Source organism: Periophthalmus magnuspinnatus, chromosome 21, assembly GCF_009829125.3.
Source record: "Periophthalmus magnuspinnatus isolate fPerMag1 chromosome 21, fPerMag1.2.pri, whole genome shotgun sequence".
In the NCBI taxonomy this organism is placed as follows: domain Eukaryota; kingdom Metazoa; phylum Chordata; class Actinopteri; order Gobiiformes; family Gobiidae; genus Periophthalmus; species Periophthalmus magnuspinnatus.
The window spans coordinates 30,118,140-30,133,429 of NC_047146.1; the positions used below are offsets into that span (position 1 = coordinate 30,118,140).

The 15,290-nt window shown below is 40.1% G+C and overlaps 1 protein-coding gene across 3 annotated transcripts in view; it reads right to left on the bottom strand.

Annotated features, from left to right (window-relative positions):
- Positions 1-15,290, bottom strand: part of sema5ba (sema domain, seven thrombospondin repeats (type 1 and type 1-like), transmembrane domain (TM) and short cytoplasmic domain, (semaphorin) 5Ba) — a 344,594-nt gene that overhangs the window by 256,476 nt on the left and 72,828 nt on the right. For 2 of the 3 annotated variants that reach the window (XM_055230747.1, XM_033987339.2), the window contains exon 2: positions 11,155-11,214. The exons of the other annotated variant lie outside the window; for it this stretch is intronic. The gene's annotated coding sequence lies outside the window, so the exon portion shown is untranslated. The remainder of the gene's footprint in view (positions 1-11,154; positions 11,215-15,290) is intronic. 3 annotated transcript variants of the gene reach the window in all.

The window sequence follows — 15,290 nt, forward strand, 5'->3', positions numbered from 1 at the left end:
TAGTTGTTATAGTAGTTGTGGTGGTGGTGGCAGTAGTAGACTTAGTAGTAGTGGTAGTAATAGTAAAAGCAGTAGACATAGTAGTTGTAGTAGTAGTAAAGGTGACAGCAGTATATAGTAGTAGTAGTAGTATTGGTGGTGGTGGTAGTAGTAGTCTTAGTAGTAGTAGTAATGGTAAAAGTAGAAGTAGTATATATAATAGTAGTAGTAGTAGTAGTATTGGTGGTGGTGGTAGTAGTAGTCTTAGTAGTAGTAGTAATGGTAAAAGTAGAAGTAGTATATATAATAGTAGTAGTAGTAGTATTGGTGGTGGTGTCAAGTCAAGTTAGTAGTAGTGGTAGTAATAGCAAAAGTAGTACACATAGTATCAGTAGTAATCGTAGTAGTGGTAGTAGTAATGGTAATAATGGCAAAAGTACTATATGTAATAGTAGTAGTAATAGTGGAAGTGGTAGTAATAGTAGAAGTGGTAGTATTAGTAGTAGTAGTAGTAGTAGTAGTAGTAGTATTGGTGGTGGTGGTGGTGGTGGCAGTAGTCTCAGTAGAAGTAGTAGTAATAATGGTAAAAGTTGTATATATAATAGTAGTAGTAATAGTAGCAGTAGTAGTAGTACTATTGGTGGTGGCGGTGGCTGTAGTAGACTTAGTAGTAGTGGTATTAATAGTAAAAGTAGTGCACATTGTAGTTGTAGTAGTAGTAGTAATGGTAACAGTAGTATATAATAGTCGTAGTAGTAGTAGTATTAGGTGGTGGTGGTGGCAGTAGCAGTCTTAGTAGTTGTAGTAGTAATGCAACAGTAGTATACAATAGTAGCAGTAGTATATAATATTAGTAGTAGTGGTAGTAGTAGTGGTAGTAGTAGCAGCTGTAGAAAATCGAGCTTGTACACAAAGTCAAAAGTACGTGCATGTTTGAGATTAGCCAGCGTTTGTTTCATGCCTTTGTTTGATTCCTCTCTGTTCTATTACTTCATGTTCCTGTTCTTCTGCCTCTGTCTTTATTTTAATTCTGCGTGAGTCCTCTGCCGGTTCCCTCCTCTCCTGAGCAGGAAATAAAACACATAAGAAGAGACTGAGCCGCCACATTACCCACACTGGGGCCAATTTAGAGCCGTGAGTGACAGCGATCGCCCACTGCAGCCTCCAACATGTCTGCCTCCTCTTTGTGCAGGAAAAAACACTTCCAGTACAAGCTAACGCGTCAATACTTCACGGCAACTGGTGTCAAAAGTCTATACTATTTGAGGACAATAAGTTTTAACAGTAACATTTCAGACGTGGGAAGAGTAACTAAATGTACACAGAATACTCAAGTAGAAGTAAAGGTAGTGGTTCAGAAATTATAAGTAGAGTGACAGTCAGGACACGTTAATGTTACTGGAAGACAAAACATGAAATAATACACAAAATTTGGTATAAAAATAAAAAAATATAGAAAAAGTATAATATATCTGAAGGAGCGATGCAAGAAATGTCCACTCAAATACAGAGAACATGCAAATTAAAAAAGGCAAATGGTTTAACGCACTCAAATCGCTTTACATCAAGGAACCACTCGCCTGTTCGTGTCTTGCCCAAAGGCACAATGAGAGTATTCATCTGTGGGACCTGGAGTTGCACCGCCAACCTGTGGGTCAATAGATCTGACCCCTCTCCCAATGATGTTTATGTCGGGATTTGACCTTTGGATCAGTGAACAATCGAACAATCTACCAACTGAGCTAATGCCGCCTAAACCCCTAGTTAGCCCAGGATTTGAACCCAAAACCATCTTGTTGTGAAGCAGTAATGTTAACCACTGAGCCACTTCTTCAGTTCTGGTCAGATCGCTGCTGGACACTTCCTTATATCTATCTGAAGGGAGGGGCTAACTGCACTGAAACCGTAAACAGCTTTTGTCTCCAGTTTCAGCGTAAACGACCTTATTCAACGTTTAACGACCTTACTATTGTTCTTTTTGTTTGCTTTGGGTCTGAGGATGGAGTTATAAATAGGAGATAGATGATGTCTAAGGCCCACATTCCTGTTCAAGGAAGGATTGTCTTTCCTAACAAAAGTAGCTTCTTTTTAAGTCCTCTTTCAAACCCTTTCTTTTCTCTGGCTAAGATCTGAACTTCACTATCTTCAAAGGAGTGGTTAGTGTCTTGGAGATGTAGATGTACAGCAGACTGGGGTCCTGAGCTGCTCTAACGCCATTGTTGGTACGTCCTCTTATGGAGCAGCTGTTTAGTTTCTCCAATATAACACTCACTGCACTCTTGACTACACTGAATGGAGTAGACTACATTACTTTGTTTGTGGCTCGGGGTTTTGTCCTTTGCGTGAACCAGTTTCTGTCCTAAAGTGTTTGTAGGTTTTCAGACACACCAGCAGTTACACCTTTCCTTCTAGGTTCAGATTCCCTGTTGTCCTGTTTTTTAGCTCTCTTAGATCTATTGAAGGCCCATTTTGGATATCCACAAGCAGAGAGGGCTTTCTCCACATGTGGTTCCTCCTTCACTTTTCCCTCTGTGTTTGTGGGCACCACTTGAGCTCTGTGTTGTAGTGTCTGGATCACTCTGAGTTTGTGCTGCAGTGGATGGTGTGAATCGAACAGCAGGTATTGGTCAGTGTGTGTGGGCTTCCTGAAGACTTCTACCTGGAGTCGCCTGTCCTCTCCTATAGTTACTGCACAATCTAAGAAGGACAGTTTGTTCTTCTTGGCCTCTTCCCATGTGAACTTCATTGTAAACACAAAATTGTATTAAAATGTGAAATTATGTGTGGGCTCAGTATGCGAGAAACAGAGATTTTCATAAAACTCAAATCTTGAATGCAGGACTACTCAAACGTAGACGCACAACCGCGAGATACATCACAACTGAATCGAAATCACAATTAGCAAACCACAAATCTGTAATAATTTAAGTATTGATAAGTCTTACCGTGACTAAAAGCTGCTAACCCTGCACTTTAGACCTCTACAAACATGTTCTGAAACACATGAGATTCTCGTATTAGTTCCGCAGGTCAGAATTCAGTCTTCTTTCAAATGTTTACTCTTCTGAACGGGATTAAAATGTGAACTGTGAACAGAACCCTCCTGTTAGAACATAAATCTAATCGTAATTGCAAAGCTCGTCAGAAAAATGGTATGATTCATATCAGCAGGCAGAGTTTTGTGAATGAATAACTCAGCAAATTGTAAAGTCATTTTGAGAGTAAAAATATGCTGCATCGGACCAGTGGATTTTCATTAGTAGCTTTATTATTAATATTAATATTTATCAGGAGTTGTCTGTCTGTTTAACTGTATTAGACTCAGGCAGTGTCCAGGTCAACTCACTCTATACAACACTGCACCTGCTCACAAAGAAAGAGAAAGAAAGAAAGAAAGAAAGGGTGAGGAGAGAGAAAGAGGGGGGGGGGACAGAAAGAAGAGAGAGAGACAGAAAGAAGAGAGAAAGACAGAGAGGGGGAGCAAGGGAAGAGAGAGGTGGGGAGAGAAAGAGACAGAAAAAATTGGGAGGAGAGATGGAGGGAAGCAGGGAGGAGAGAGAGAAAGAGAGGAGGGAGAAAGACAGAGAGGGGGAGCGAGGGAAGACATAGGTAGAGGGAGAGGAGAGGGAGGGAAGAGAGAAAGAGGTGGGGAGGGAGAGAAAGAGAGGGGGAAAAAGATGGAGAGGAGAGGGAGAAAAGGAGAGAAAAAAGAAAGAGAAAGACACTGAGGGGGAGCAATGGAAGAGAGAGGCGGGGAGAGAGAAAGAGAGAGAGGGAAGAGAGAAAGAGGTGGAGAGGGAGATAAAGTGAGGGAGAAAAAGATTGATAGAGAGAGAGAGAGAAGAGAGAGAAAGACAGCAGAGAGGGGGAGCGAGGGAAGAAAGGGGTGAGGAGAGAGAGGAGAGAGGGAAGAGAGAAAGAGGTGGAGAGGGAGAGAAAGACTGAGAGAGTGAGAGAAGAAAGGGAAAGACAGCAGAGAGGGGGAGCGAGGGAAGAGAGGGGTGGGGAAGGGGAGAAAGGGGAGGAGAGAGGGAAATGGAGAGAGAGAGTGTGAGAAAGAGAAAAGATTGTGCGGGAGAGGAGAGAGAGAGGAGGGAGGAGAGAGAGAACAAAATGGTGGGAGTAGAGAAAAAAATGGTGGGAGTAGAGAAAAAGAGAGAGGGAGAGGAAGGGAAGATGGACAGGTGGGGAGGGAGAAAAAGATTGAGGGGGAGGACAGAGAGAAAGAGAGAGAGAGAAAGAAAGCCAGAGAGAGGTGGGGAGAGAGAGAGATAAAAAAGATTGAGGTGGAAGAGAGAGGAAAGTGGGGAGAGAGAGAAGAAGACAAAAAGAAGGAAAGACTGTAAACTGTTCAGCCCTACATAGATGAATCAATTCAAATACAACTCTCAGAAGTCGATTTAACACAACTGTATCACTACTGGTCTTGTTCATGTTAGCGACAGAGCTAACCTGTCTGTGAGCGTGTCTGCGTACTCTAACCAATCTTCCACATCGTTGACATTGATGCGTGAAGTCAGATGTTGACTTGAGACTGGTTCATCTGAGGCTAGCCTGTTAGCATGCTAATTACCACACCATACAATCTAAAGGGGTAATTAGCCATATGTCCGCTGCTAGCAGACGGAAATGGTTAATTCACAGTGACACGGAGGCCACTAACATGCATCAAGAGACTCACGCCCCACACAAAGAGCGGGAGCCGAATCCGAGCCAAAGAATGACGCCATTATCTGGCATGTTTTAACGGAAGTGCCTCCAGCGGGGGCAGGGAGGAGACAACACAAGCATAGTACTTGAGTAAGAGTATTATTACTTCAAGCTATTATTTAGGTGAAAGTAGTAGTAATTAAAATGTAGGGTTAAGGCCCCTGTTTATCTCCATATACGTTTAGTTTCTTTGCCTGGAATGTACCGCAGTAGGGCATTAGGCTCATTAGGCTTATTAGGTCTGCATTTATTCAGCTACTGGTGCTTTGTTACTAAAGAAATACCTTGAAGAACATTCGTTTTTTTACTCCAAGTGGCCTCTCTCCTCCTCAGATCTGACCTGTAACTTGGCCCGTTGACATCACATCCTTGTCTCCATGGATATAGGTAAGTTTGATGCCATACAGTGGTATAGTCCAGGAAAAGCATTAACATCTCCATGGAGACAAGCAGGTGGAAAACCCTCCAAAAGAAAAGTTACACAGTGCACTTTACTTAGATATAAGTTTTCATAAATTATTTTTAAGGTGGAAATGAATTTGGTGGAAAAAAGAGAACATTTTTTTTTTTTTTTTTTTTTTACACAAAGTGAAATTTCTGAAATCAACAGGTAGACTTTTCTCATGTCAGGAAGGGCAGAATAACCAAAAATAAACAACACTGTAGAACTTTCTGGAGGTGGAACATAAACTGATTCCATGGTAATAGAAAATGGAGGGGGGGGAGTTACGTACTATGGCTTTAAGTAGAATCGATCCCAAAATGTTTACTGCAGTAAAGTGCCGTTCCTCCCCTCCCCCTCATGTGAAAGGGTGCTGTGTGGTGTGGGCCAAATATCTGCCACTGCCTCCTGTCTTTGTATGAGCTTCAATGGGACGTCCAACCACGTTTGAAATGCTCGCTAATGTACCATGGCCGTGTGACAAAGGCAGGCCCGCGCGTTTGCCAAAGAGAATGCTCCGTTCCGTTCATTCAACTCAAAAAAAAAAGTCAAAAGAGAGAATCCTGTGCTGTCCCAGGAAGTATCCCCTGTCCCACCCACATCACCACCAAACTCTATGTAAACAGTTAATCCAGGAAAACTGAAAAGAGGTTGTTTTTTTCCGGGTTTAATGTGGTCTTAGACAAAGTGTAAACAAAAACAGCGGGATATGAGTAAATATTAAGATAGAAAGCTGCCAACCTGTACTTAAAGGCCCTATATCAAGCAAAACTGTCTGTTAAAAAGCTTTAAGCCATGTTCTAATGCTGTTACCTCCTGGAGCTGTGCTTTGTTTCATTCACATACATTTGAGTAACCCTTTATTATGAGTCCAAGGCTATTTTGTAGGTGTGTGAATTGTCTTGCATAAGGAACAGTAAGCATCGCTACGGCACCTTGCATCCCCAATGTTCTCCCATCCCAGGACAAACCAGGCCCAACTCACTTAGCTTAGAAGTGTCATGCCCGAGATCTGAAATTGAACCACTGACTTCGAAGTTATGGGCAAACATTGATCCACTACTAAAAAAAAGCATGTTTTGTTTTCTAAATCCCACCGAGTAATAGCAACGTAAGATATACGTTATAGTCTTAGCAGTGCGAACATTCACAAACTCATTTATTATACAGTGTACACTAGAGATAAGGTGGGTTAAGTGTCTTGCTCATGGACAAAACAAAAGCACTAGATCCGGAATTGAACTGCCAACTTGGGCTGATCCACTACTAAAACTTATCAACTATTTATTTATTTATTTATTGTCTTTTGCAGCACAGATCTATTGCATAAGCAGCTCTTGACATCAAAATGTGCATCTAATTAGAAAGCATTTTATTGTCTGCTAATCAGGAAACACACGTTGGCATGCTAGTTGTTCGCCTTACCATCAGCGTGAATCTCCGCACTGGTTTCTCAGAGTTATGAAAACCGCTTATAAACTCATCATGGTGAATAATTAGGATGCTCGGAATGCGTAAGGTAAGTAAGGTAAGAATAACTTTAGATCACTGCGAATCGTTTCAAGTTAACGAGTCCAGTTTTTCACGTTGTTTAAGACGAAGTAAAATCAGGTACAGCGCCTTGGTCTAAATCTCACCAAACAATAGCAACATGAGACAGAGGTTGGTCAACAAATCCGCCCAAGTCGTATTTCCCAAATCCCAAATTCCCAGTTCAAATCATAAACTTGAGTCTTCAGACACTGCTGTTCTCTGGCCCAATGACACATATTAGGAGAAGGATATTTAGGGCACAAAGTGAATAGAGTCGAGTGAAAAGAGAACCAGGCAGTAGCACAGTAAGTAATGTCAGTGGAACCCAAGGGGATAGAAGAACATAAAAAGAGTAAAGGAGGAGAAGAGGAGAGGAGGAGCGCTACTAAGAGATATTGGGGCATAAATTGGTCTGTGCACTTAGCAGAAGATGTGTTATACTGCAGGTGAGGACAATAGGGACTCGAAAAATGGCTTATTCAAACCGCTAAAAAGTTTTACTTCACTAACTGACCTGAAGGCTGTTGGTTCAACTTTCACCGCTACTAAACTGATTACTGTTGTTGGGTCCTTAGGCAAGACATTACACCTAGCTGGACTATATTACAATGAGTGAATCGAGTTGTTGAAGTAGAAGTTTCTTATTTTGAGGGAAATTGTTAGTAGACTGCTAGTGGAATAAGAATAAAATGTAAATTTAAAGGTGTATTTTGAATTTTTTCTGGTGGAGGGTCTGCAGTAACATTTCCATAGAGATGTTACTGCCAGTGACATAATGCATGTTTTTATCAATGTATTTTTGCACTATAAAAACATGTATAATGAAATAAATGTAAAATTGGTATGTTTATTGTCACATCTACACCAGGGACAGGAACTAAACCTGGATTAAACCACATTTTTAAGACCAAAATACCAAACCTCTAGCTTCTATAGCCTAATGTTATAGCTTTATTTTACTGCTTCACATTTACTGTGTGTTCCTCAGTTACAGTGACAAGAATCCTCCTTGTTACACTTTTATTGGTTGGTCGGGGTCAGTGAGAAGGGTCATTTCAAACTCATTACATGGTGTACACAGAGACAAGGCAGGTTAAGGGCCTTGCTTGCAACAAAACCACTAGATCTGGAATTGAACCCCCAACTTTATATTTGGTGACAAAGACTAATCCACTACTAACGTCTAACTTCTTCCCTCATGTATTTGAGCAAAAATTGTCTTGCCCCAGTAGAGATATATTATATAAACAGCTCTTGAGAGCAAAATATATATATAAAACATGTTAATAATATGACGACAAAAGTGAAAATACATTGTTAAAGATAAAATCCACCCATCCATCAATTTTCTTCTTATTTGGGGCCGGGTTGCGGGGGCAGCAGTCTCAGCAGGTACTCCCAGACTTCCCTCACTCCAGACTTGTCCTCCAGCTCCTCCAGTGGGACCCGAAGGCGTTCCCAGGCCAGCTGAGAGACATGGTACCTCCAGCGTGTCCTGTGTCTTCCCCTCAGCTGGCTCTAGACATGGAGGAGCAGTGGCTCTACTCCGAGCTCCTCCTGTGTGACCGAGCTCCTCATCCTATCTCTAAGGGAAAATAAAATGTAATATAAAAATATTCTGAAGTTTTATAAACCTTCAAATGTAGTGATTTTGATAAGGATTTGTGCTTATTTGTGCTTTTGTTTAACAGAAAGAAATTAATCAATCATTCTAGCTGTTTTTATTTGTATGTGTTTGATTGCTCAAATTATGAACTTGTTAAAAATAAACCCTCAGACCTTTCAGCAGGTCTCAAGTCATAATAAAAAATACTTTTACTTTTCAGTCCACTTAAAAATGTAGTGGAGTAGAAAATACAGGTACTTTCTCTCAAATGTAGTGAAGTAGAAGTAAAACTTATCTTTAAATCCACTTTAAAATGTACATAAGTAAAGTACAGATACAATGTGTATTTAAGTACAGCACTTTACTACTTTTACTTCATTACATTCCACCACTGGCTGAGACATACAGAGCTCCACACATGGATGGAACTCACAGGAGGGCGATGTTGAACATGACATCTGGATCAATATGTAACTATTTTGGTGTGGGGTTTGCCACCTGCTGGTCTCCAAGGAGATGTTACTGTTTTGCTTGGAAAATTCCACAGTATGGCATTAAACTTATCTTATCTTACATGTTATTATCAGGTCATGTTAAAAATGAACTAGATGTTTTGGTCTTTTGACAGTTGCATCATATTATGGATGATATACTTGACTTTTTTTTATTTTACTCAACAACAACTTGTATATTATCTTGTATAGACATCTCACTGTCTGCCTCTGCTCACATTTGTGCTGCTTCTTCTAATAAAAAATGACCCTCAAAGCGATCCACAATCCACAAGTGTAACTCTTTTGTGATGGAGCAGAGATAATTACAGCGCTGTCAGATGGTGGTGAGTGTAAATGCCCTGCCTCTGGGGAAGAAGCCGGTGTCATAAGGTTTCATGTGAATCACTCATGTTATACAAAAGTCTTATGGGCTCGTCTATTTTGAAACTTTTTTTGAGCTAAATTGTCTGCTAATGGAATAAGAACGAAATGCAACTAAAACGAGCTAGAACTAGTATTCAAATCAAGACTCATTTGGTGAAAGTCGTTTAAAGGTGCGCTATGTAATTTTTCTGGTGGATGGTCTGCCAAAACAAAACTAGTTGACTTTAAACAGATCTAAAGTTAGTCCTAGCATCCTACTTATTCACCATGATGGATTTATAAGCACGTTTCACAACTTTCAGAGACGAGAGCGAAGTTTTGCCATCACTCTAATGCTAACAAACATTAACACAGTACACAGCAGTCTAATTAAGACCCTAAGAGCTGCTTTTATATCTGTACTGGGGCTACAGCTTCTAAAACTGTCATAATTATCACTTTTAATAAAATACAAGATGAAACTGCATTGATTAAATAGTTTTCCAGACTATAAGACATATGATGCAGTACTATCATGTGTACAAACTAACAACAGACTTTATCTAAACTACACAAAATGTTTTAGTATTTGTAAGATTTTCACTATTATAATGTTAAAAATGTAATGTAATGTAAAAAATAATTAAACACAGTGGTCCCTCGTTTATCGTGGGGGTTACGTTCTAAAAATAACCAACAATAGGCGAAATCTGTGACGTATCAGCTTTATTCTTTACAATTATTCTGTATGTTCTAAGTCTGTAAAACCCCTTACCACACAGTTTATACACTTTTCTCAGACACTTTTCTCTTGTTTAAACTCTCTCAAAGCTCAAACCTTCGTAGGCGCCTTTGTCGGTGCAGAACGTTTCATCGACATTGTGGGTTTTGTCGGGGAGAAAACTTGCAAAAATACAGCACTTCAGAGTCACACTGCGATCCAACATTTATGTAAATTTGTCTGAACACATTTTGTACTGTACAGGAGACACGGCGCGGAGGAGACTGATGGACAATGGTCTACAGTCCCTTAGCCAATCAGGACGCAGGACACAATGCGCAAAAAAAGCATAAAAAACTGCACAGAAAAATCCGCAAAACAGCGAGGCCACGAAAGGTGAACCACGATATAGTGAGGGACAACTGTATTATAATTAATAGGAAGGAAAAATTCAATTCTGTCAACTGGATAAAAGTTTAAGAGCAAAGGTCAGATTACAGCTGGACACTGCCTTATATCTGTCTGAAGGGAGGAGCTAACTACACTGAGAGTAACACACTTATTTGTTTACAGATTCTGTTTGTTGATGAGGTCTGTGTCAACTATGCTAAGTTTGAACTGTGCCTGAGTTGTATTTTTATTGCCTCTAATGGATGCTCTCACACCTATAGAACACTGGCTCTCAATATTGTTTTCCTTGTTTTGCTTTAGGTCTGAGGATGGAGTTATAAATAGGAGATAAATGATGTCTAAACCCTCTATTCCTGTTCAAAGATGGATTGTCTTTCCTAACAAAAATTGCCTCTTTTGTCCAGTTGAAGGAATTTAATTTTTCTTTTTGCTATGAATCATACTTGGCCAACTGAGGGATTACACAGACACTGTAATTAATACGAGATCCAAGCGATCATCACCTCAAAGCCAAGCATCACTAGTAAGTTCTTCTTCCCACACAAGCACCTATGAACTAGTTAGCTTAAAACAAGAAGCCCCAAACTGTCAATTATACAGAACACATCTTCGTAACAAGGATTAAAATCATTAATCCAAAATTGGCGTCAACAACAAGTTCGCTTAGAAAGTTGGCGTGAACTTAAAAGCAGAGACGGATCGTTTTTATCAGAAGCAAACGGGGAATTACTGTCAAAAAATCCAATTCCTGCTTTAAACTTTGGCATTTGAACAGAGCAAAAAGTCAAACACTCACCCAAAAGAAGACGACATGCAGCTATCCAAGAAAACTTTATCCAAGTTGCAAAAAAAACAAACATACGATCCAGCAAGTAAAAGTATTCGTAGTACTCACCAGCTTAGCATCACTGGCGTATGAGGTACTGGGTTTGGAGTGGGGGTCTTCTTTTCAAATCTAGAGGAGAGAGAGAAAAGGGGGAGGGAGAGAGAGAGGAGGGGTGAGACTCTTTTGGCTATAGAGATTGTCATGGGGAGTGACAAAAGAAGGGCCGTGTCTCGTAAACAAACCGCCAAAGTTCTCAATGGGTCGAAAGGGCGGAGCTACGGACGCATTTAAAGCAGCTTTAGTTCAGGGTAGAGAGAGGGGACCCCAAAACTGCCTTTTACACCCAGAGGTCCCTATAATGAGCCTATACAATGAGCTCACATCAGAGGAGGGAGGGAACAGTACTACTACTCAGGAAATGTGCTAAATAAAAAAAAAAAACGTATAAAAACGAGATGTTTAAAATGCACAAAAACACATTTGGTATGATGCAGGAATTGTAGAAATATAAATAGTAGCAGTTGTAGTAGGAGACAGCTTGGCATTAAAGTAAATAAACCAATAATAAATTCAAATATATATTTATTCATAGTTTAATCTAAGTAGGATCAAAAGCAGTCAACTGGACAGGTCGTTCAGGTAAAGTTGTTCTGGCCCCCATCTAATCACTGAACAGATATTCTTCTAATCAGTTTGTAATCTTCCTCTGTGAATAAATCAGTTCTGAAAATTCAAACCATAAAGCAACTCTGTGCAACTTTCTTTTTTTCTATTATTTATATTTTTATTGCATTTTAATATTTTACAGCCCTCCCACCCCACAAACCACACAGAGTATGCAATAAAAATAAATAAATAAATGAATGAATGAATGAATAAATCAATAAATCAATAAAACATAACATAAAATGAGTGACTTTCTGAAGGTGGCCCATAACTCCATATAATTCCATAGAAATAGAAAGTTAAAACCATACTTTAGAACGATCTGGAGATTGTTCCAAATCTCCATGGAGATATTTTCATAGAAACAAGCCCAAATAAGAGACAGGTTTGTGGAGATGCAAGCCCGCTCACAGTAAGGATGGTAAAAATTGTAAACGGTCACATTTTTATACAGAGCTTTTCCACCTTCAAGACACTCAAAATGCTTTTCATCAAGGAACGACTCACCCATTCACACACACATTCATACACCAGTGGACGCAGACACTGGGGGCGAGGGGGGTTAAGCGTCTTACCCAAGGACACAACAACAGCATCCATGTGTGTGAGCTGGAATCACATATTTATGTAGAATTCGAACCGACACAATTAAAATCACACTTTTATTTTAGTTTGGAGTTTGGCTAACTGATAAGAAGTTCAGATATAATCAATATTCACCAAAAGATATTTTCAATTATTACAATGTAGCAACAACCAGACTACGCTGTAAGATGCTATTATGGGTCAGGTCAAGTGTTTTTGATCTGAACAAACTGGGACAAATTGGTCGGTGTGGTTTCCATGGTAACCCAAGAGAGCAGCTCAAGCCTTACAACTTATGGCTTTCACTGCTTTATCCACAAGAGCTGCATATAATATTAGCACTTTAGGCTAACGGGCTGTCTGCTAACTCAGTGCTCGTCCACATGAGGGCTGTTCAGTTCGAGAGGCTATGAAGTCATTGTGCCTTTACTGCTGAATGGTTACAAAAAGTAAAACTAAACAAGATACCATCTATATTGATTTTAATACACAACATACCTGAAAGCCACAGTATGTAGCATTTTAGACAAAAATAGACACATTCATTTATTTATTCATTCATTCATTCACTCACTTCACTTCACTTCACTGAAATACATGCATCCTTACTGTGAGATGGCTTATATCTCCACAAACCTGACCTTCATTTGGTCTGGAGAATCCACAATATGGTATAAAACAAATTAATCTCCATGGAGAATGTTCCAAAGTGTGTTTTGAAGTGTGTTTTAACTTTCTATTTCCATGGAATCATGCAGGTGACTTTATACGTGTGTAAAATTGCATAAAATGGGCAGTAACCTCCTTAGTGCTTGAATGGTTATGACAGTGGATATGAATTACAGAATTACAGTATTTGCATTAACATTAACATTATGTAATGAAACAGACAGGGATTTACAGCTGCTTGTTTAACGACACAAGTGACCACCAATTAAACCATTTTGAAAATCCCAGCACAAAATACTATTGCTTTGTCCACTTCAGTCACATTACTATTCCTACAAACATGACTGGATTGTAAAAAGTCAAGGTAAAAAATCTAGATACATTATGATTAATTACATTATAATTCCTTGAACAAAACTGAATCTTGATTGCTTCGACTTGTTGAGTAAAACTATGTGGAAATCTTATTGTTCTTGAAATAAGCAACAAAAATTACACTGGAGTATCTTGTTTAAGTTACTCAAATTAAGATTGGATTTTATTTTAAGATCTAGATATGACTTTAATATAGCAGTTTAAAGAATTTATATAAATGTAATAAAAAGTAGTAATACATTCATAAAGCAGTGCAGTTTGAGTGGGAGAGTTTGCACACAGCCCTGAGAACAGCCCCACAGCAGAGGATTTTGTGAGGAGCTAAGCCGAGATTTGAGCTCGGAGCAGCGGGAAGCAGTGAGTCAAACAAAAGCAGTCCATAATCTGTAATGTCACACAGGGATCAGACTGACAAGAGGAGAGGACAGACAGGAAATACACTGTCTGAGTTAAGATCACAACATCCTGTATCTGTAGTGTTTAATGGTGACCTGTGGAACTTTTCTGGTACAAATACAAAGACTGGCAGTTTATAGTTTATAGTGCATACTGGTCTTGGGTCCTTGGGTACAGAGGACTAAAGCAGTACTTTGAAGACTGGTGTCAGCAGAATCACCTCCTCATCAATACGAGCAAGATCAAGGAGATGGTTGTGGACTTCCACAGATACCGCTCTACTGCCTCCCCACCACTGGACATCCAGAGAGTGGACTCATACAAGTACCTGGGTGTTCACCAACAAACTGGACTCACAACACAGATGCACTGTACAGGAAAGGCCAGAGCAGCTCTACCTCCTGAGGAGACTGAGGGGTTACTCCTGAGGGCCTTCTACCACCCTGTGGTGATGTGTGTGGTCATGAAAGGTGTGTCTGCTGAAGCAGCGGCATCACAGAGAGGAAGAGGAACAAACTGGACAAGGTCAGTCCAGGAGGGGCTGCCAGAGGGCAGTACCCTCCTGTCCCCACCTCCTGCACTGAGGCCAGAGGACAGGAGGGTCCATATGCTGCACTGTAGATATCCACAGTTATAGTCACTTACTGTACAAATACTATAAAATACTCAAGTTGCTCTACCTGCTGTTTATTCTTGTCCATATGCTGCACTGTTCATAACCACAGTCGGAGATAGTTATTGTAGAAAATGATGTAGCCTTATATTTTTACTCTGCTGACACAGTGTTGTTTGAAAGTCTGTGGGTTAAATCCCCATGGCCACACACACAGAGGAGCCTCCAGCAGTGATAAGTCCGGAGTTTGACCTGCTTTAGACCTGGTTCAGTCCTGGATATTTCTTTGTTAAGCCCTCTGATTCAGTCCTGGTTCAGCCCTTTACTGACATCTTTAGACCTGGTTTAAACCTGATTCAGTCTCACCTCTATCCTGTAAGACTATACAGGACAGAGGTGAGACTGAACCAGATTCAATTAGTTCAGCCCTGATTGAATCCTGGACTTGGTTTAGTCCTGATTCAGTCCTAGTCTAGACCTGGTTTAGACCTGGTTCAGCTTCCCATAGGCATAGAAGCCTCCTGCAGTGCTGTGTGGTGCAGACAGCCAGACAAACAGACTGGGGCTAGGGTTCAATAAAACTTTATTGTCCAGCGCTGACGAACGTGTGACAGTGGGGAGCCTCCGGAGGGGACATATACAAACACCAGCCCCTCACTTACCCATAATGCATCTGTCTCATAAAGCCTGACTCTTAATTTATAGACATGTTTTTCACTGCTAGCACTAAGTTACTACTGTTCATGACCTATATAAAGAACAAGATTTATTCACTGTGCGCGTTTGTTTAAAGCTATGAACTTGTAAATATCCATCTGGTATCTATATGCACACAGTTTCAGGGGATATTTTAGTTTGAGAGAGTTGAGAGTTTGAGAACTGGTTTTGCTCGAGTTATCAT